We start from the raw sequence: 22829 nt of genomic DNA, 5'->3' as shown, positions 1-22829 counted from the left end.
AAAGATATTTGTACCAGAATGTTTATCATAGCCCAATTCATAATTGCCAAATCATGGAAGTAGCCCAAGTGCCCATCGACCCATGAATGGTTTAATAAATTGTGGTATATGTATACCATGGAATGTTATGCAGCCATAAAAAGATGGAGACTTTACCTCTTTTATGTTAAATGGATGTAGCTGGAACATATTCTTCTTAGTAAAGTATCTCAAGAATGGGAAAAAAGTGTTCAATTTACTCAATACTATTATGAATCCAATATATAATCATCCACACTTTCATACAAAAAAAAAAAAATACAACTATAGCCCAGAATCAAGGAGAGAAGAGGAGGGTAAAGGGAGGGGAAGGGGGAGGTCAGGTGGAGGGAGGATAATCGATGAGACCTCATCTATGGTGTATATTGCAAAGATATATGTCAAATCTATTAAGAGTAGAGTATAAATGTAAGTAAATGAGGTGAAGACTATGCTAACCAGTTTGATGTAAGGATTCCAAATTGTATATAAAATCAGCACATTGTATCCCATAAATGCATTAATGTACACAGTTATAATTTAATTAAAAAATTGTTAAGACTAAAAAAAAAAAGATGGAAGAAAGAAGGAAATAACATTAGAATGAAAATAAATGAAATAAAGGAAAAATCAAAATCAGCAGAGTCAAGGTTTATTCTTTGAAAGATTAACAGAAATGACAATCCTTTAGCAATACAGACCTAGAGAAAAAAGACAAAGATTTTTAAAATCAGGAAGAAAGAGGCAACATTACTACTAACCTTAGAGAAATCAAAATGTTCACACGGACAGGAACACTATGAACAATTGGATACCAAATGACACAAATAACCTGATTGAAAAGGATAAACCAAAAAACTACAGAAACTATGACAAGCAGAAATAAGAAACCTAAATAGAATTGTGATAAGTAAAGAGATTATATTAGTTAGCAAAAACTCATACACAAAAGATTGGCATTGGAGGTCTTTGCTGATAAATTCTACCAGACATTTAAAGAAAAATTAACATCAGTGTTTCATAAGCTCTTCCTCCAAAAGAGAAGATAAGGTTTCCCCTTCATTTCATGGTGATAACATAATCCTGATCCCAAAACCAGACAAAGAAATGACAAAAATATACCAATATTCCTTATGAATATAGAAACAAAAACACTAAGCAAAATACTAGCAAGCAGAATATAGCTATATATATATATATGTGTGTGTGTGTGTCCCAGCAAGCAGACAGCCCTCAGAATGTGCTATATGTATATGTGTATATCTATATGTGTATATATATACATACATATATAGTACATAACATGTCAAAGCGGCATTTATCCCAGGAATGCAAAGTTGGTTGGACCTCTGATTATCAATTAATTAAATACACCATATCAAAAGAATGATTTAAAATTACATGATCTTCTCAATAAACCCAGAAAAGTAATTCTTCACAAATCTAACACATTTGAGAATACAAAAAACTGTTAGGAGACATACTTAAAAAAATTTGAAGTCATATTTATTACTTACCAATTAGATGATATAGTATCAGGAATTTGCCTCACAATAATCTATGGTTGGTGGGAAATAATGAGTGATAAGATCCATAAAACTAAATTTATCATGATTGATAATTGTTGGAGCTAAAAGTTACATAAAAGGGATCCATTTTCTATGTTTTAAATTTTTCATAATGACAGTTTGTCATTATGAAGAACATTCGTAAAAGAAAAAGACCCTAGAAATAAATCCAAATAGATGAGATAATCTTCATGGAAGAAATTTTAAAACTTTTAAAAATATTTTGAATAATTGAATAAAGAGTTATATACCATATTCATAGAGATGAAAACTTAGTATCATAAAGGAACTAGTTTTCCCAAGTTAATTAATAAATTTAATGTAATTTAAGTTTAAATCAAAATTCCTAAAAGCTTACTCAGAAAAATACTAGTCTAATTCCAAAATGTGCACATAGGATTACAGGTACCCTAGCTTAGACGTTGCTAAAGAAGAATAAAGTAGAAGAAATTGTCTCATCAATTTTAAAGACTTACTCAGAACTTGAAGTACATGACTAAATAATATGATATTAGCATAAGGATGAATAAATTCAGAAGGGGAATGGATCTGGGAGCCCAGCTAAAGGTCATTCTCTGCATGGAAATTGACATGTAATACAGGCTGGCCATTAAGTTTGTGTTACTATTTAAAATTGCATACAAACTTTACAGCCATCCTGTATATATGGCTAATCATTGTGGTCAGAACGCTTTTAACAAATGGTGTGTGAATATTGGCTATCCTTATGGGGAAAAAAAAAAAAAAAACAGATTCAAACTTCACACCATAACCCCTAATCCTTTTATGACTTAAAACATGAAAGGCAACATTTTTAAACTTTTGGAAGAAAATATAAAAGGATATTTTTATGATACAGGCATGGTGAAGGATTGATTAAAATGAATCAAATATTATAAGTAACAAATTCAACTTCATTAAAATAAAAAAACCTTATGTTTGTCAGAAAATAGCATAACAAATATGAAAAGTCAAACTATATCTCAGTCATTACAATGAATAATAAAAAATGAGCAAATATCAGAATAGACATTTTAGAAGTTATACAATAGGGAAATAAATATATGGGTAAAAATTAACTCATTAAAAATCACTACTGTGAATTATTTTTGTTTATGCACTAGATTACTCAAACTAATAGAATGGGGCAGTATTGCATGTTGATAATTGGAAGTTAATTGGAACATATAATTGTTGCTGGTGGTGAAAGTATATAAATTAATGCAGCCATTTGGAAGGCAGGGAGGGTAACAGCATTATCTGTAAAGCAACAATACACATAGCCTATGACCCACAATGCCACTTGCAGATATACCCTACATAGTACCATACATGAACTAGTAGTTTGTATAAAAATGTTCATAGTACCTTTGTAGTCAATTACAAAAACAGAATGGAAGAAATCCCCAATTGCCAAAGGCACTGAAAAATACATTATAAGATTCTCACAATAAATATACTTCCATGAATTACTATAACTACATAGTTACACTGTAATATATGTACTGCAATATAAGAGACTATCTGAACAATAATACTGAGTGGACAAAAATAATAATAAACTTGAGTATATATACAGTAGAGATAATTTTTATAAAGCATAAAATCAAGCTAAATGAGATAATATACTATTCATGAAAGCATATTTGTACTCATAAAAATTAGTAACAGATATACCAAATTTAAAATAATGGTTAACAATAAGAGCAGCAGAAGAATGGGGTTATAGATAATAAGAACATGGTAGAATTTTTAGTTTTAAAGTTATATGGTAGGCTTATGGGTATTTATTATTTCCCCCACTCCTCCATCCTTCATTCTGGGCCATAGTTGTGATCTATTATTCATATGAAAGTGTGAGTGATTATAAATTGGTTTCATAATAGTACTGAGTACATTGGATATTTTTTCTTACATTCTTCAGATACTTTACTTATAGGATATGTTCCAGCTCCATCCATGTAAACATAAAAGAGGTAAAGTGTCTATCATTTTTAAGGCTGCATAATATTCCATGGTATACATATATCACAATTTGTTAATCCATTCATGAGTCAATGGGCACTTGGGCTTCTTCCATGACTTGGCTATTATTAATTGAGCTGCAATTAACATTCTGGTGCAAATATCTTTGTTATAAAGTGATTTTTGGTCTTTTGGATATACACCTAGTAGAGGGATTGCAGGATCAAACAGCAGGTCTACTGTTAGATCCCTGAGTATTCTCCATACTTCTTTCCAAAAGGGACATATTAGCTTGCACTCCCACCAGGAGTGCAGAAATGTTCCCTTTTCTCCACATCCATGTCGACATCTGTAGTTTTGGGATTTTGTTATGTGAGCCACTCTCACTGGAGGTAGATGATATCTAAAGTGGTTTTGATTTGCATCCCCTGGGCAATTGAAGCAACACCAAAAATACATTACTGGGATCTGATCAAACTAAAAATCTTCTGCACAGCTAAGAACACAGTAAGTAGAGCAAGAAGACAGCCCTCAGAATGGGAGAGGATATTTTCAGGTTATGCTTCTTACAAAGGTTTGATAACCAGAATCCACTGAGAACTCAAACTTATTAACAAAAAAAAAGAACATGTAATCCCATTTCATTGTGGGCATGGGACTTGAACAGAAGCTTCTCTGAAGAAAGTGGGGCAAGAACTTAATATTGGAATTTTAGAAAGTCATTCCAGGTGATTCTACTGTGCAATAGAGTATCATAATTGCTGGCCTATCCTAAAATAAGATTTCAGAGACTATCTCACTTGATTGAAAGAACAAAATGAAAATGTACATGTTGATTAAATCAAATATAACATTTAGCCCAAATATCCCATTTTTGTACTGTGGGAAGGTTGAAATAAAAACATAAGGCTTTGCAGGCATAAAAAATTATGATTTTCTAATTCCCTAGATGAGTCAAGAATATAAATTAGTATAGCCACTACAGTTATAAATACAATGTAAAATTGAATAAAATATTTCATTTGACTCCAGGAAATAAATATAGATATTGCTAAGATGCTACAAAAATAAAGAAAATGAGTGCCATTAACTTTATCAAGTTTGTAACCTTTTATTTACTAGAACCAAAAGAGTTATGTGGTATTTTTGGAAGAGTGATGATTCTATTATTATATATCAATAAAATAATAGAAATATTTGTTCAATAGAAAAGAACAAATATATCTTAAAAATCATTAAGCTATAATAGTGATAAAGAAATAATATAACTTCAACATTTCATGCACAGAAGGGGTAGCCTTTTTGTATTATTTTTCAAGTTAGATATGGTTAGTTAGGTAAATTGCATTCACATCAGAAAATTATAACGTAAACTTCCACTCACAAGTTATTATTGAAAACTTAGGTTTTTGTTAAATATTTTTGCAGTATTGTGATAGTTTTATTTTATAGTTTATTTCAGAAATATTTTCATTTTTCATGTGCTAAAAGTCAAATACATCAAATTTACTTATGATATACAATATGTAAGCTCTTTAACAACATAAAATGCTCATGAATGCAGTTTTATTTCATAAAAACAATTGCTACTTTTTCAAACTTTCTGAGGAAAGAAGCTGCATAATTTTAACGAATTGAACCTCATGAATAAAGTTACTCATCGAGATTTTTGGATGAGAAGAGCATAATTTTCATATCTGTGATGCCTGATGTTTTTACTTCAATGTTACATTTATAGACTTGATTTAGGATGCCATCGTGTGGTACAATGACTGTTCAAAAGGTAAATGCACACTAGCAAAGATTGTGTATCCATTATGGAATGCTATGGTTTTCTTAATAAAATTCAGTTCTGCTTAATTTATGAGACAATAGATGTCTCAGAAGAAAGGACTCATGTGAGTCTTTCATAACCATATATCTTTGCTCATACGAGGAAACACACTATAAAATCAAAATCTTAAAAAAAATAGAGTTAGGCAGACTCATAACCTTCTCAATTTACTAATTTGAGTGATTGGATATGACCATCAGATACTACCAATTTTGAGGGAAAGATATTTTGCTTTATCTCTTTGACTTCTTAAGAATGTAATTCTATGTCACTTAGCTACCCTAAGAAGAGATCATTTAAAGGAAGAAACTGAACAAATCATATGTTGATACTGAATGGAAAAATATCTGTCTTAAATTTACTGAGTTTGATATCTTTGCTGGAAAGAGAAACAGATGGGGGATTGGATTCTTGGGACCTGGCTATTAACTTTCAGATTGATCAATGGTAAGTCAATTAACAGTGGGCTTTAGTTTCCTCATCTGTAAAGTAAAGGGCTTGGATCAGATATATCTATGGTCTCCTCCAAAGCCATAAACCTCCTTTAGTTTCATTTTCTCTCATAATTTAAAAAAATCTTATTATAAATACCAACAATGAATCAATGAATGAGTATTGAAAACCTATGGGAAAATGAAGAAAAGATGTTGGGAACCGAACACAACTCAGCAAATGAAGAAAATAAAATTGAATGATAAAATGTTTTCTAGGCTAGAAATATTATAAATTTTACAAAAGAGGAAGATGAATAGTGAAGTCTGGAAGACTCTAAGCAATTTGGTGGAGACATGAATCTTGAATTGAGCGCAGATAAAAAGAGCATGCAAAAGGAGGCTTCACATGAATGGGGAGGAATACACAAATGGAAGAGGAACGGACCACAGAAACCAGCAAACAGAGATGGAAACTTTGAATGCTATTCAAACAAGTTTGCTTTGACCTGAAGGGTGTTTTAATAATAAATACATTTCAGGTAAAAATTCACTTTTTCAGCTTTTCTTAGCAATGAAGATCTGGAGGCAGTGGGTCATAGCTCTCTGAATGGCAAGGCTGCTAAGGCTGATGCTGTGTATAACGTATGCTTTGTCCAAGGTAACTCTCCTCTAGAAATTTCTAATGTTTCCCCAACTTGGTTTGCTTTACACATTTATGTTATTTTTCTATGTCTGCAGGCATTAATTGGAACCTATAACACTTGGATACCAAGTCGCATGTACCACGGCAGCGGGAATGAAAACAGACAATAGTGAGAGAATAGATGAAAAGAGTGAGCACTTTTAAGGCCTTTTATAAGACCTTAAATGCCCCCATTTGTCAAATCTAAGTAAAAAACTTGAAATAAGCTTGGAAATCTATGTAGAATATATATAAAATAAGGTATGCCAAATCTTGAACTTTTATACTCCCTCCTTTTATAAAATGAGCTTTATATTAAAGCAAGAAGAAAATAATAAGGTCTACTTTAGTTAATAAACTAGTCCCTGTGGCTATTTCATTTAATTCAACATAAGTACAAAAATATGATGATGGAATTGTTTAAGATTTTAAAAACAAAGAAACACAACCTCATCATCCTACTGTACAGAGCCTATCTGTGTCTAGATCATAGGACTTGCTAAGCCCTTTCTGGATCATAATCTTCCCCAGCTATTTTCATAAGGAAGCATTAATATTAAAAAGTAATCATTTTCCCAATCCAAGTTCTAGAAATGACAGAGTAGCTTAATTTCAATTACTCTCCCCCCAGGGATGACAAATATAACCTCTGGATAAAAAATTAAAAACACAACTATTTAAGGCATTGAGGAGTAATCAAAAGTAAAGAGTATTAAACTTTTGAAAGTAAAGGAATACAGATCGGTGACAGAAACATTTATGTGACATCTCTTAAGGGAACACTCCTGGTCTTCCCATATTCAAAAAGGCTAATATTTGATCAAAAACCTGCAGGCTTATTGCTTTAGGTTTCTATGGCATTTGGGTCTTCTAGAGGTGCTGGAAATTTACAGAGGCTATCATAGAAAGCAGGGTGTGCTAGAACTAAGGAATTTTCCCTAAGACTAAGAGCTAAACTGAAAAAAGACCATCCTAATGAAATGAAAAACTTCACAAGTTCAAGGTGATTGGCCAATAACAAAATTACCAGCTATAACAAAAATCAAATTTCAGTAAGTTATTAGAATGTGTAGTGTCTACAATGTTTTTACATATTATATGAAATGGTACAATAATAAAGAGACTTTGCTATGTTAAAGATGCTTAAAAACTAGTAAATAATATACAATTAAATAGAAGTATAACCAAATAAATGGCCAACAGATAACATAAAATGGAATAGTAAAACATTTCATTTACCTAAAAATAAAACAAGAAAGGATGAATAGCATGGGAGAGAAAGATACAACAAATAGGAAAGAAAGAGAAAAATTGGTAGATTTAATCTCAGCCGTATCAATTTTTACACTAAATGTAAATGAATGAAAAATTATAAATAAAAAGCAAGGAATGTCAAACTTGACATTAAAAAAAAAACTAAACATTGAGTCTACAAGAGAAACATTTTAAATTCAAAAACACAGATAAGGTGAAAGGAAGAATAGGAGAAAAATATATACACTAAAAATACAAGCATTAAAAATTCAGTGTAAAAATATTAACATTGAAATAGATCCTAAGACAAAAGAGATTACTAGGAGGGAAATTCATAAAGCTAAAAGGATCAATTCTTAAAACTGTAATTGTATGTGTAATTAATAGAAGAGATTCAATAAACAGAAAGTTAACAGAACAAGAAAGTGACTTAGTCAAATCTGTAATTATATTAGAAGACTTTTATATCCCTCTTAACAAAACTAAAAAAAATTAGTAAAATTAAAAGAGATTTTAATTATATTATAACTAATTATACATAATTACATTATATACATTATTAAATTATGTTATAATTTAATTATATTGACAACTTTGACTGATTTGGTGTATCAAATTGCAGAATCCAACTATTGCACATGCACATGGAGCATTCATTAACATAGAGCAAATGCTAAATCATAAAATAGTGTTAGTAAGTTTGCAAAAATACTTTGAAAGTTAATAAAGTAATAACTCTGATAAGAATGGAATTAAATTTATATAAATAAGTAAACTGGCATAAACCCACCACCCCCACACATTTGGAAAGTTAAAAAGCAAACCTGTAAATAACAACAAATCAAACAAAATCACAAATGAAATAAAAAGATGTTTTGTTCTGAGTTATAGTAAAAATACATCTCAAAGTGGAGCTTAGAGGGAAATTTATAGCCATAGAGACATATCTGAGAAAAAGATAACAGTTTTAAAAACAATGACTAAAATTTCCACCTTAAGAAGCTAAAATAGGAGACAAAGTAGATCCATAGCAAACAGAAAATAGGAAAAATAAATAATGGATAGTAAGGTAAGGAAAAAATCATAAACCAACAACTATAGGATAAAGATACCAAACAGATAGTCACAATAAGTACTTTTCAGGACTAGGCTGGGGTACTATTTTCATTTACAGTTGAAGATAACAGATTTGCTACATCATCATGGGTCTGGAATGGCCACTGGGAGAGCTGAACCGGCCAGACAATTTGTGTCATGAAAGTGCAAGGCTTTGTTTTTTCATCTCGACATATAAATAGTTCTTCCACAATGCAAAGAACTTTGATTACTTTTTTAGATCTTTATGAACTGGATTCAAAACACAAGATGTAAATTCATGTAGTTTGTTTGCAAAACATTCTTTATATATATATATATATTATTTTTTTTTTTTAGAAATGTTCATTTTATTACTGGAATAAAATTATTCATGATATCCCACTAAAATGTTTCTCCCAAAGAAATTGATGTTTTTCCCATTGTTTCCATGGCTCTAGCAAGCATAAATGAGTGCAGTAAGTGGTCCAACTGTAAATATCTGCCTTCTGTTGTGCCAAACTGCACAGAATAAAAATACTGAAGAGCTGAAGCTAAAAACAAATCATAACATAACACATTAAACTCTTTGAAAACAAAATATTGGTATTCAATCTATTAATAAGCTTTTGTTTTAAAGGAATTACAAGAGAAAATTAGAATGTAAATACTAATTACTCTCATCACAATTAATCATTATACCTTATTCTTGTGATAATGTATTATATCCCTTAAAGTATAATCAAGAATAAAAAGCTTTTGAATGCCTACGTTACAGAGTTGTAAGGTAACTCTTCATGAGGCAAATTTATTTCAGACAGGTGTAGCTGTGCGATGAACACAGCACAGGTGACCATTTTAAAGGTCCTCATGGTGGGTACTACACATGATTTAAGGAAAAGAGAAAAGACTTATAGATCCCAAAATTTATTCTATAGGATAAATAGGTTTGGGGCCTTTAAGAGACTTGTATAAAATTCTCAGTAGATATTGAATGAAAAAGTTTACGACATTGTAAACCAACAGTCAAAATTCACCGGTTGAAGCTAGCAAAGTGTGAAAGAGGTAGTTTGCAGAAAACAAGCACCTTAAGTAGTGGGGAGGAGCTCTCTCCTATTTAACTAATTCACTTAGCTCTAATCTATATTGAGAACCTTGCAGGGAAGTTTTGTTGCATTTTTAATGGAACTGATGTATTGAATGTATTGAATTATCCTACAGAAAGTAAAATAATCTGAGAGCCCGAAGTGTAAAGCATGTATATAAAGTGAAGTAGGATTGAAATCACTATCAAAATAGAAATTGTCAGCTCAGCGCCTGTGGCTCAAGCGGCTAAGGCATCAGCCACATACATCTGAGCTGGCAGGTTCAAATCCAGCCTGAGCCCGCCAAACAACAATGATGGCTGCAACCAAAAAATAGCGGGGCATTGTGGTGGGCACCTGTAGTCCCAGTACTTGGGAGGCAGAAGCAAGAGAATCACTTGAGCCCAGGAGTTGGAGGTTGCTGTGAGCTGTGATGCCACAGCACTCTACCAAGGAAAAACAGCTTGAGGCTCTGTCTCCAAAAAAAAAAAAAAAAATAGAAATTATTCCTATTTATTGATGAAAATGTTGTGATAATTTCAACATAAAAGAAAACGACATGAGTAGCACAGAAATGCATGAAGTTATTTTTCCCACTGGGATAGTATATAAACACAAATAGTTACAAGGACCTAATTTTTTTCTAAGTATTTGTTTTTGATTTTTATTTTGTTTTTGGTATAAACCCATCTATAAAATGGGTCTCAAAACTTTTGTAGTGACCTATCAATATGTGTATGCTTATTAAAGATCAATTTCAAGAATATGATCTTCTAGAATTATTGTAATTTTAAAATATAAGTATCAATTCATAAAAGGATCTCTATTCTTATTACGCCATTTTCATTGAATGAATTGGTCAAATGTTGCCCTCATCAGGCCAGAAATGGTTTATCAGCAAATTTTGAGTTGCCAATGGCTGAAACTACGGCTAAATCACACAGCTATAGATGCAAACTGAAATTTCAGTCAGTGATTGGGAAAGACAAGTTCCAGCAAAGGAATTTTCAACAGATATTTAGTATAAACCTGGGTCATTTCAAGACCAAATTTAAATATTAAAAGGGAATAAAAGAAAGATCAATTTAGTCCAGCCTTCACCTTCAGACCATAATCCTTTCTCTGTAAAGGATAAATTGACTCTAATCACTCCACTGGTTTATACCTCCTCCTCACTGACAGCCTCATCTCTTTCTACCCTCACTCACTACTCTGAAGCCACATTGGCCATCACTGTGGTGACCATGAGACTTCACATGTTAAGCCCCCTCCTTCTTAGAGCCCTCGTAATCACTATCTCCTCTCTGCCCATCCCCTATGTCTACACTCTCGCTTAGAAGGCAGGCTCAATCTCTGGCAGTAGGTCTCCACCTAAAATCCCTTCTTCAGAGAGATCTTTCCTGGTGATCTGCAGTAGAATTCTCCAATTACTTGTTCAATCTGATCATCTGATTAATTTCACTTATAGATATTAATCTGAAATTACCTCATTTGGTTACTGATTATTCTGTCATCTTTTTTAGATCACAAACTATGTGAAGTTGGAAAATATAATTGTCTTATTCCCTGTATCTCTGGAAGTTAGCATGATTCCTAGCCTACAATAGAGATTTCAGTTAGGTTTAGCTTCATATTATTTCAAGACTTAACCAAAAGCCACTTTGACAGCTAGACTGATCTGTCTTAAATGTTAATCTGATTTCTTCTATGAATCAGGTGGAAACAGTGGAAGTAGTGAGAAGTGACCGGATTTTGGAACTATTTGGAAGATAAAGTAGGATTGTCTGATAGATTGAATCTGTAATGTAAATGAAATAGAATCAAAAATGATTTTAATATCTGAGTTAATTGAAGGATAAATTTTTCATTTGATGATAAAATAATGAGGTAGGCAGATTTGGATGAGAAAGAGAGACAAGTTCAATTCTGGACATGTTAAATCTAAAGTATTTATCAATCCATTTAAATGAAAATAAATATTGATGATTGCATACGTGTGTATAAAAGTGAAGGGAAAAATCAGGCTGCTAAGGGGCCACTAGAGACCCATATAAAAATATTTATAACTAACTAGATTAATGGAATGATTTATTCCAATCTTCATCCAGATGTTTCAGCAATGTACATCCAGAGCCTGCTCTACTCATGAATGCCCAGGTTGAAATTCTATGGGATTAATTTAATCAAGACCTTTGTTTTACACAGCCCATTATCTTTGTCTTGTAATACAGAGCAGGTCTTAAATTTTGATGCTGTTAAGAGCAAATGTTTCTCCTTCACCTTATCGTCTGCTTTAAAAACACTATCTTCTGCTATGAAAGACCAAGCATAAAATGCAGCTAGGTGAACTTTTTTAGAGGAAAAGGATGCCTTTGACTTTTCTGTACCTGAGGACCTAACCCTTAAAATTGTGTAAGAACACAGAATAATCAATTATTTGCACAAGTCTCTTTTCCCTTTCTTCCCCTTGTTTGTTGTTTATACGTCAATGTATCCTTTGGAATATCTTGGCATTTTATTGGCCTGAATCAATCAGGTAATTTATGAGCATGGCATAGGATTTATGCATGCAGCTATAAGTGAACATAGTTATTTGTCTACTTTTAAATAATCATTTTAGACACTCACTATAATTAATTACTATAATTTTTTGTACTAATGCTCATCTGAAATAAGAGCATTTTATAATCCTCTATTAAATGTCTCCTCTAGACATAAAGCTATGGAACAACAATCAGAAAAATATAGATACAGAAGACACACATTAATATATCCCCTGAGCACAGCGATGTGTGTTCCTCGTACACTTTAAATGATGTGCTGTCAAAGAGAGATGCTGACGCTGAGGTGAACAGAGCTGTAACATTGATGATAATACAAAAATAACCTTCATTAGTCAGGATTCCACAAAGAAACAGAACCACTAGTGTGTATCTGCCCGTGAGTGTGCACGTGTGTGTATAAAAATAAGAATTGGGCTCATGTAATTAGGGAGGCTGAGAAATTCAACGTCTGCTGCTGGCAAGCTAGAGACCCAGCAGAGTCATCTCATACGGTTCTGATATGAAAAGCCACAGGCTTAAAACTCAAGTGGAGTTCATGTTTCTGTTTGAGTCCAAAGGCCAGAAAAGTCCGATGTCCCAGCTTACACAGTCAGGCAAGAGGAGCTCCCCTTTCCTCACAGGAGGCTCAGCCTTTTGGTTCTATTCAGACTTCCAACTGATTGGATGAGGGTCACCCAAATGAGGGAGGGCAACTTGCTTTCCTCAGTGTACTAATTCAAATGTTCTTCTCACCCAAACAGCACCTCACCTAGAATAATGTTTGACCAAATATTTTGGTCAAATAGTTTGGTCAAATATTTTGAAAATCGACACATTTCACACATAAAATTAGCCATCAGGTTGTCACATAAATATGCCTATTTTTTTCCCTACAAAAAATATTTTAACTCAGAAAACTTAACAAGGTTCACTTAATCCTCGTCCAAGTACTATATACACCCTCAAGAGAGTCTATTTTTAACCATTAGACTGTTGTTGCAAAATCTCTAGGAAAAAATTGGAGCTTCCAAAACCAAATTGGGAGAGAGTCAGTTGCCCTTCTCCATATCTCCTGGGTGATCTTGGAGAATTCCGTTAGCCTTGTAAAATCTGAATTTCCTCAAATGGAAGAAAGGCACTGGACCAAAGGACTCCTGTGGCTCTTCCAGGAGAGTGGCTCCTGAAACCAGTGAGGGCTCTCTTTTCTCCTGCTCTGGCTGTTTGGCATCCGAACAGGTGGAAGTGAACTTCTCAGCTTTTAGCCTAAGCACAAGTCCCTGTGGGCATCTGGATGGTTAGTGGAGTAGAGAAAGTGAAGCAACACCGTCCACTAACCTGAATTGTTCTCACTAAGCACAGTTGGAAGAAACAATAGATTTGAAGAACCCAGGGTGTCCTGAAAGGCATGATTATATTCATATAATTATATAAAACCAAACCATCCTCTTTCCTTTCTCAGTTTTGTTTTTTTGGTTGTTTTTTTGGTTTTTTTTTTTTTTGTTAGTTCACTGAAATGTAGAATTTGAGCAGAAGAATCACAACGGTAAAAGGAAGTATGAGAGATGGAGGAACCAGGTTGGTTCAACAGTGCCGCCTGCTGGTATGCCCAAACCAGACTTAACCATCTAATGCCTTAAATTTCCTTATCATGGAAAAATAGAAAGTGATCCATCATCAGTAACTCCTTAATGCTAATTGGTTTTCTAGGACCAGTTACACAAAAGATAGATACTTTCTATCACATCTCAGATGAAAGTTGTTGTTACATGGACCCATTTTTTCCCACCAACCATATATTTTTATTTTTGTTAGCTTTTCTATTTTGTTCTGTGGGGGACTCTGTGTGTATGTGTGTGTGTGTGTGTGTGTGTATGTGCAAGTCTGTTTTTGCTCAGATTGTTAAGTTATTTTTAAAATCTTCCTGAATTTGAACACACTAATATATTTTATGGTCAATTTCACCCCTCATTGTTTTACTCCCCAGTAGGATGTAAATGCAAATGGGCTGAGAAAACAGTATTAGAGGTGGTTGTCCACATACTGGAGTAAAAATATGGTAATTATCCCACTGTTGTGACTCACAAAGACAGCCGAATAAGATCATTCAAATCCTGAAGGGAATTTCAGGGGTCTGAATTATCTGCTTGGGCTGTCTACATCAATCAAATTAACTGCTCTCCTTTCCAGTTCTCATCCGTGCAGTAACATGTAACTACAATTAAGGTGGAAGATACGGAACAGCTTTCTGACAGTGCAGCTTGCTCAGCTCAGAGCACAGGACACCGAATCATTTCCATTTCTGATGACTGGAAACCCCAGTGGGCAAGGCTTGGGTTAGGAGAGAAAATTCTTGAGAACTCTTTTTATACTTCCACTTAAGCATATTCTTTCCCAAATATATAGTATTCTGCCTATTTACCCTCCCAAAAAGCAAAGCAATTATATTTTTCTTTTTTATATCTTCCAGCCAATTTGCCACTATCATGGGTTTATCACTTTATCAAACTCCTTAAAATATTTGGCCAAGTGGTAATAAAACTCTGAAATACAGGAATAAAATTACAGCTCTTTGAGCCAAAAGTAGAAGAATTTATGGTAATTCTACTCACTGGACCTATTCTGGATCATGTGTAATATCAGTGAATTTTTAGCATCCAGAGATTTTCACAACACTGGAATTATTAAGAGGAGTCCATGAAATTAAGTAATAGAAGGGAGCGGGGAGCTTGTCGACTCTATTGTGACCTTTTTATTTGGTCCATGTGATACGCACGCCTCTCCTCGCTTCATACCTGTGTGCTTCACGTGGGATTCATCCGCTGGCCAGCTGTGCTTAGAATTCTGGGTGCCGGGAAGCGCTATGTGATGACTGAGGGTGTGACGATGAGAGGTGTCTCCACTCCCATAGCGACATCACCTCCACCACATTAACTGCCTCTACTGTGGGATGCTGACATGCTGATAATGAATAGGACACGTTTTCAGCCTGGGAAATACAACCCATACTTGACTAAAATGCCTCAGAGGCCAAAATGAAGAATACTGAGAGAGGTTCTGGCTCAGCTTCATAGGTTCTCAGATGGGGTTAAGTGCCCCACCTGAGCCCATGGGTGTCTTGACCTTGGCAGGCTTGCCTCTCCCAGCCAGATATGATTCTGTTAGGGAAGTTGAGTGCCCAATGGAATCCACCATTTATTGTCCTTCTTCTTATATTTTTGTCTATAGACAGAAGGTGAACATTCTGTCCATAATAATAAGATCCAGAAGCATTTGGGAATTTGTGAGGTTGAATATGTCTCTTTTTTTTTTAAATGCATGGCGTTTAAGAGACTTTCAAAAATCACTCTAGGCTGCTATGTATGCTATTTCTAGCCCAAGAAGAAAAGAAGCTGTGGAAATTATTATATGTGACATTTAAATTTTTTAAAAAATAGTAAGGGGGTGCAAACGTTTTGTTTATGTATGTTGTTTTTGTTTCATTTGGGTCAAAATTATAAGTGTGCCCATCACCCACATAGTGTGCATTATACACATGGGGTGTGAATTTACCCATCCTGCCCTCCCTCTCCCAGGGTTATGTTTCCATATGTGCACATAAGTATTGATCAATTAGTAGTTCCAATTTAACAGGAAGTACATGTGGTGTTTTTCTTGTGTTACTTAGAAGAATGGTCTCTAATTCCATCCAGTTGTTATAAAAGGTGTTAGTTCACTTGTTTGAAGGCTGAGTTATACTCCCTGGTATACATACACTGCATTTATTAATCCACTCATGTATATGTGAGCACTTGGGTTGCATCTTTGAAATTGTGAATTATACTGCAACAAACATTCAAGTGCACACGTCCTTTTGATAAAATTACTTTTGTTTCTTTGGATAAATACCCATAGTGGGATTTCTGGATTGAATGGTAGGCCTTTTTTGTTTCTTTGTGGTATGTCCATACTACTTTCCTCAGAGTTTGTAGGGTCTGCAGACCTACTAACAATGTATGAGGGTTCCTGTGTTTCTACATCCACACCAGCATCTGTTGTTTCGGGACTTTTAGATAAAAGCTATTCTTTTTTTTTTTTGTCTTATAACATTATTTTATTTTCTTCTACATAGACATCTTCCCCAAGTAATGTTGCTAGAACAACTTGAGTGTGGGGTTTTTTGGTTCAAGGTAAACATATCAAAAAAAAACTAGCTTATCTCTGTTATACAGAGTTGTGATATAAAAATTATTTATAGGCTGTATGTTTCAGAAATCAGGTAGCTATACTGTAATCCTCCTGAAGAAACTTTCTTATGAAGCCTATGTGATAGAAAGAAGAGATATAACTAAAATAATTAAAATATCTTCTGACCATAATGCTTGAGACCATGAAAGGAATGTTTAGTTTCCTCCACAAAGAGACACCAAGATTTTTTCATAATCTCCCTTGGTTTCATCCATGATGGCTTGGCAAAGAGAGACGCCATACATCTTCTGATAGAATGCTTTATCATTCATGTCAACTTCAGAACAGGAAACCATAATCCCGATCAATTCCTTATGACGAGTTCCAACACCCTTCATGGCATGATGAAGCTTCCCTGCAAAGAAAGCTGGTTTGCTGGTAGCGCACTTCACAGTGGCTGTGAGGCATTTCTCAATGTCTCCTTTCATCTCCCGGTCCAGAGCCTTGTTCACGTCATACTTACTGTACTTAGTATATTTCTGAAACACTCTGCGAAGATGGGGGTAGCTCCTGGTGGTAAGAATGGTAATGAACACGTTGGCATCTGTGCCCTTTCTCTTTTCTTCTGCTTCATATTAGGCCCGGGCATCTGTATCAGCCAAATCTTCATTCACACCAAAATCCTCACTTTGGTCACCCTTAGCAAGAGAAAGCAAAGCATTCCGGAAATCTCCAGATGTGTCTGAGGTTATATCTTTGGCCAGATCTCTTTTCAGTTCGTCTCTGTAGACTCTGTTAATTTCTCTGATTTCTTTGTTACTTCTTGATGTCAATATTTCAATCAGAGTGTCTTCATTAGTTCCAAGGCCCTTCCTGGCAGCACAGAGTTCATCAGCATCAGACTGTGCTGGGGTTTTTAGTAGTGCTAAAGCAACTTCCTCCAGGTGGCCTGTAAGGGTCTTCTTCAGCATTTCATCCAGGGGCTTTCCCTTCTCCGGGAGATATGCCGCTTTGATCTGCTGACGCTGAGAATTGGTTCTCTTAGTTAGTATGTCAATGATGGTCCCTTCATCTACACCTTTAACCATCAGGGCTTGGTGGATGGCTGCAACATCTGCAGATGGATCGGAGGAAGGATAGGGTCTCACCGCCGACCCAGGACCACCTTTGGATGACTTCACAGTATTAAGGTACTGCTGCTCGTCATTTTCAATGAACCAGGCCTGCTTGAGGAATTCTGATACCATTGCCATTTTTAAAGAAGTCTCTGTGTTTCTATCCTCTTCCAGAGAACTAAACAGAGATTCTGCTTTGAGGGTTTCTAGATAAAAGCTATTCTTACTGGAGTTAAGTGATATCACATAGCCATTTGATTTGCATTTCCCTGATTATTAGAGATGGTGAGATTTTTTTCTATAATTTAATATCATAAGCTCTCCCTGCTTGATATTAGTGCATGAAGAGTTAAGTAATCCACTAGTCATTTGGGCTTAGGATTCTGTGTGACAATATTTGTTCACATCAATGGTTTAGTAAAGTTTCAATGCTTTGGATAGCCTTTTACCTTTAAATGGCTATATATAGTGGAAAAAAAAAACATAAAGGGAGGCACCTGACACTAGTTCTGGTTCAGTAAGACTCAGGTTAGTGAGCTATAGTGAACAGGCAAGAATTTAGTGACATATCACTTCAGATATGATGGATGCCCAGCAATTACTGATCTCCTACTACACTGACAGAGTTGGCATTGAAAGGGGAAGCTGTTCAGAATGATAAATGGACATGACAATTTGTTAAAGATAGAAGGCATGATTAGTGTTGGATGTAGATGCACCCTTTGAAAAAGAAGAGAGGATGTAAAAGAAAACAAGGTAAGAAGGGAGTTTAGAATATTTAAAACTAAAAATTTGAGAAGAAAGACATAGCTACAGCATATACATTAACTTTATAAAAAAAAATGGAGACATTCCACAAATTGAGCTAAAATATATAACTTGGGGATAATGAAGACATGTGTGAAAAAGAAGGGTCACACAATTTCCATTCATTCATGATAGAGTCTCCCATAGTCTTCCTCACACCCTGCTTCTGGTGGTCGGTATTCTCCTATGGGGTCCATGTGACAAAGCACTTGCAGCCCATTTGGAGGACACTTTGAACTGCTCTAAGACCTCTTTTTTCATTAAAGTCCATTGCATGAACATTTTTGCATAAAGTCTGGTTCACCTGTTTACACTGAGTTTCCCTTCTTCAATTTTTTAAAATGGCTAGTTAGTAAAATTTCACACAGATCTATATGCCTATGAAGTATCAATAAAGGCCATTAAATTTTGCCTTCATGAATTTCTGGTATGTTGATAAGTGTGAACATTTCCTTAGAGAATAGAAATCTATTTCTGCTGTATGTACATAGAATATTCAGTATGTTATATAGTATATTAAAATATACAGTATATTAATTATATTACCACCCTTCTCTACTAATGGATCTTGTCTACAAACTTGAAAAGCTTCATCCAACTATTTGGTACCCAATGCTTTAATCATTTTGTTTTTTAAGATTTTTCATTAGGCTGATATTCTAAGTTCTTTGGAATTATACTTCATATATGAATAACTCCTTGTTGTCACCTGCATTTAGTGAGCAGAATATGCTGCTCAGAGACAGTGAAAGAGGCAGATTCTACCATCATCTGGCTAGATTACATGAGAAGTATTCTTTATCTGTCCTTAAACAAATATATACACTTAAAAGTTTTTTAAGCAATAACATATCATACTTTAAGGTTACAGAATCTTCCACAAGTGTTGCTTAAGCTTTTATAAATCCTCTGGGATATTCATGTACTTCTCTGGCTGTTCTTAAGATTTGGTTTGAAGTTTACTTTTCTTTATTCTATATACTGAGTGGAGGAATTCCTCAAAACCCCACCCCAGGCCTGCTCTCATCTCACTCTATGCTCTCTTCCTAGCCAGTGTTGCTTGTGCCCAGGACTTGAATCACCAAGTCATCTAATGAAGCATAGCCCTGTCTTCCTCCTGGAACTGCAGAGTTGTGAAACTCATAGCCTATTTGACATCTCCACCAAAGAGAACTCAAAAGCACGACCTCAAACTCAACATTTGTCCAAAACCAATGCCACAGTCTTTCTCTACACCCCACCATACCACGTCCTTGTCCCTCATTCTCTGTCTTAGTGAATGGCTTCACAGGGACCATCTATGACATTTTTACCCCCTCACCTCCTGTCCACCTCTCAGAGCCTACTGCTTTTCCTTCCAAATAATGTGCAAATCCACCTGCCTCTTTTCCATTTATGTTGCCACCACTCTCGTGCATATTAGATTGAATAGCATCCTACGTGTTCTATCTACATAATGAAGCCAGCAATGGCAATTGTAAACATGACGATGTATTAATAAAAATACTTAATATAATTACTATGTTGTTTATAATATATCAATACATTCATTACGTTTTTCTTATATATATTTACGCTATGTTTATTAATATAATAATAATAAACTTTATTTTATTTACTTTATACAGGGTACTTTCAATTGACATAATTAATTCCTTATAGTACCCAACAACAAAGGTATAATCATTACCCAATTTTATACAAAGGCATTTAAGTTTAGAGAAGTTAACTTGCCCAAGTGTTCAACTGGACACAGTACTTCACACCTCTGTTCATGCATAACCTCAAACATGTACACACACATTACCTCCTACTTCCCACTCTACCACATAAAACACACTCAGTGACCTTTCTGTTTTAAAAGACAAAGTTGAACATCCTGACGCCCACTCCCTGCCCACCACAGACTCCTCTGTCTGTGGTTGCATTGAGCCAACTTGGCACACTGCCCCTCTTCCACAAGCCCCTTCCTAATTACATGTCTTCATATACTATGTTCCTCTCCTTCAAGACACTTATCCCTATTTATAGTACCATGTACCTCTCCATGACGCTCATCATTATAGAGATTTAACATGTAGTGTGTGTGATTTTAATTAAAATTATCTCCTATGCTTGATTGTAAATTCTATGGAAGGAACTATAACTATTTTATTAAGTATTTCATATGAGACATTTTCTTTCATAGTACCTGACCTATACTGTACATTCAATAGATAATCATTGAACAAAGGAATATACAAAAAATTAGGAAACTATTTGAAGGCTAAATGCCAAATAACTTTTGGTGGACACCAACGTGCTAGATAAATGAGTATTGTTCTGGACAAGAATCGATCACTCAGACCACTGGGAATGGTTTATTTTTCTTTATTTTCCCAGTGCCTACTACAAAGCCTTCACACAGAGGTGTTCAATTAACGCTATGAGACCTCTTCTAGGAGGCCTGTTTTCCTGCTCACTATTTGAATCCCTAACAATTGACCACCATGGGAAGGCTGTGTTGGTAGCAATATTTGCCCTGACAGGTGGATAAATAATTGGAAAGCACCTGCCCTGGATCCTGAGGTTTTCAGAGAGCTCATACGCCCGATCAAGTGCCTGGCCCTACTGGGATATTTAGAAATGGGGAAAGATGAAGCCCTTGAACTCACTGACTTCACGTTTTCTGAAAGCCCAGAAAGTGGCAAGGTTATAATAATTTTATTAATGTCATATCCAAGTTTACATTCTAATAAAGCAGTTAATACATGTTTGTCACACTATAAAAATATTTTATCATAGACTGAACATTGTACTTTTCTTTGAAAGAGAAAAAAGCATATGATTAATGAAACAAAACATGAAATAAAAATATGTAGATTTCATTTTATGTTTTCTGTTGTATAACTTTGTCTTTCATTAGGGCTGTCATTTTGATTCTAGTTTTTTTTTTTGTATTTGAAATATAGAATGTTTTTATGTATCAACAAGATAATTTTAATACCTGTGTCATTTTTAAGATTGCATATCACATCATGTCACTGTCAATGGAGAATTCCTAGAATTGCTGATTGCATTGAAGCCAAACACCTGGTCTGATTTCCAGGCTTCCCCACAGGTACTGGTTTTCACAATGCTGCTGCAACAAAAGTCAGCATCTAAAGCTAGCCCCATTGATGATTCCTGGTCAAAGGCTCTATTTTAGCTAGGAAAGGTAGGAAAAAATAGGAGATGTAACAGATAGATGGGTGCAGACCTATCTCCAAGGCAAGTCTGCAGCTAAACTCTGAGTCACGTATTGGAAATGGATATGTGAAGCATGGTTCTATCCTGGCTATTAGATCTACCTCTGAGCTTCCAATAGCACTTTAATATCAGCAAACACAAGGATGAGCAAGTGGAATTACATTAAACTAAAAACTTCTGCACAGCCAAGGAAACAATCAACAGAGTGAAGAGACAACCAAGGAAATGTGAGAAAATAATTGTAAGCACCATTTACAATAAGGAAGCTAATATCCAAAGTACATAGGAATGCATACAACAAACTCAATAGCAAAACAAACAAGTAAGGCTCCACCCCCAAAGAAAAAAATCCTAATTCAACCAGAGATGTGTAGGCCTAAAACAAAAATGTCTCCTAATCCAAATCAAGTTCTGAATATTAAGAAGTAGAAATTGGAAAAACAATAAAAATATGTTTTCTTATGGTTTGAAGATAAGTTTGTTGAAAAATTGTTTGAGGTTTTGAAATCAGATGAAATACATGTCAGTGGGAAGAAAACAGCACAATGTACTCAGGAATCAGATGCTTTTGTTTAAATTCAAACTCCTGAATGTAATGGTTGTGAATCCTTGGCCAAATTACTTCACCTCGCTGAGACTCATCTACAAGTGAATACGATAATCATGTCTATATCTAAGCTTAACAAAGTTAAGACATGCCTAGGGTTGTGAATGGAACTGTTCATCCTGAATTACTTAACAACTTGCTGGCTAGAACAGAAGGGTCCTAAGGGTCTTCCCATTTTGTGATGTTTCTCTTCCTAAACCCGACTTTCCAATGCTTCCTTATATAAATGTTAACAACACTTTGCAAGGGCTTTTGGCTTTGTTTGGGACAGCTGGCACATCCAGCATGTCCTACTCAGCAGATAGGTAGTCTCAGATGGCTTGGTAACTCAGCCCAAAATATTTTTCTCCAGCAAGGAGATTTTTATACTTATAACAACGTAAAGTAGCAGTCAAGCAGGGTTTCTTTTCTTAAAATACAAACCCAGTGCATATCCAATTACTAGTTCTAC

The 22829-nt window shown here is 34.6% G+C and overlaps 1 protein-coding gene and 1 pseudogene across 1 annotated transcript in view; both read right to left on the bottom strand.

The window, feature by feature from the left end:
• The window catches only part of TMEM232 (transmembrane protein 232), a 183969-nt gene that overhangs the window by 58452 nt on the left and 102688 nt on the right, over positions 1 to 22829 (bottom strand). The window lies entirely within an intron of this gene.
• On the bottom strand, positions 16817 to 17874 carry LOC100952821 (annotated as a pseudogene).

The sequence above is a fragment of the Otolemur garnettii genome, unplaced genomic scaffold (genome assembly GCF_000181295.1).
Source record: "Otolemur garnettii isolate 467f Iridium unplaced genomic scaffold, OtoGar3 scaffold00030, whole genome shotgun sequence".
Classification (NCBI taxonomy): Eukaryota; Metazoa; Chordata; class Mammalia; order Primates; family Galagidae; genus Otolemur; species Otolemur garnettii.
Note: the sequence above shows the minus strand (reverse complement) of the source record. Positions and strands in the feature narration are given on the sequence as shown.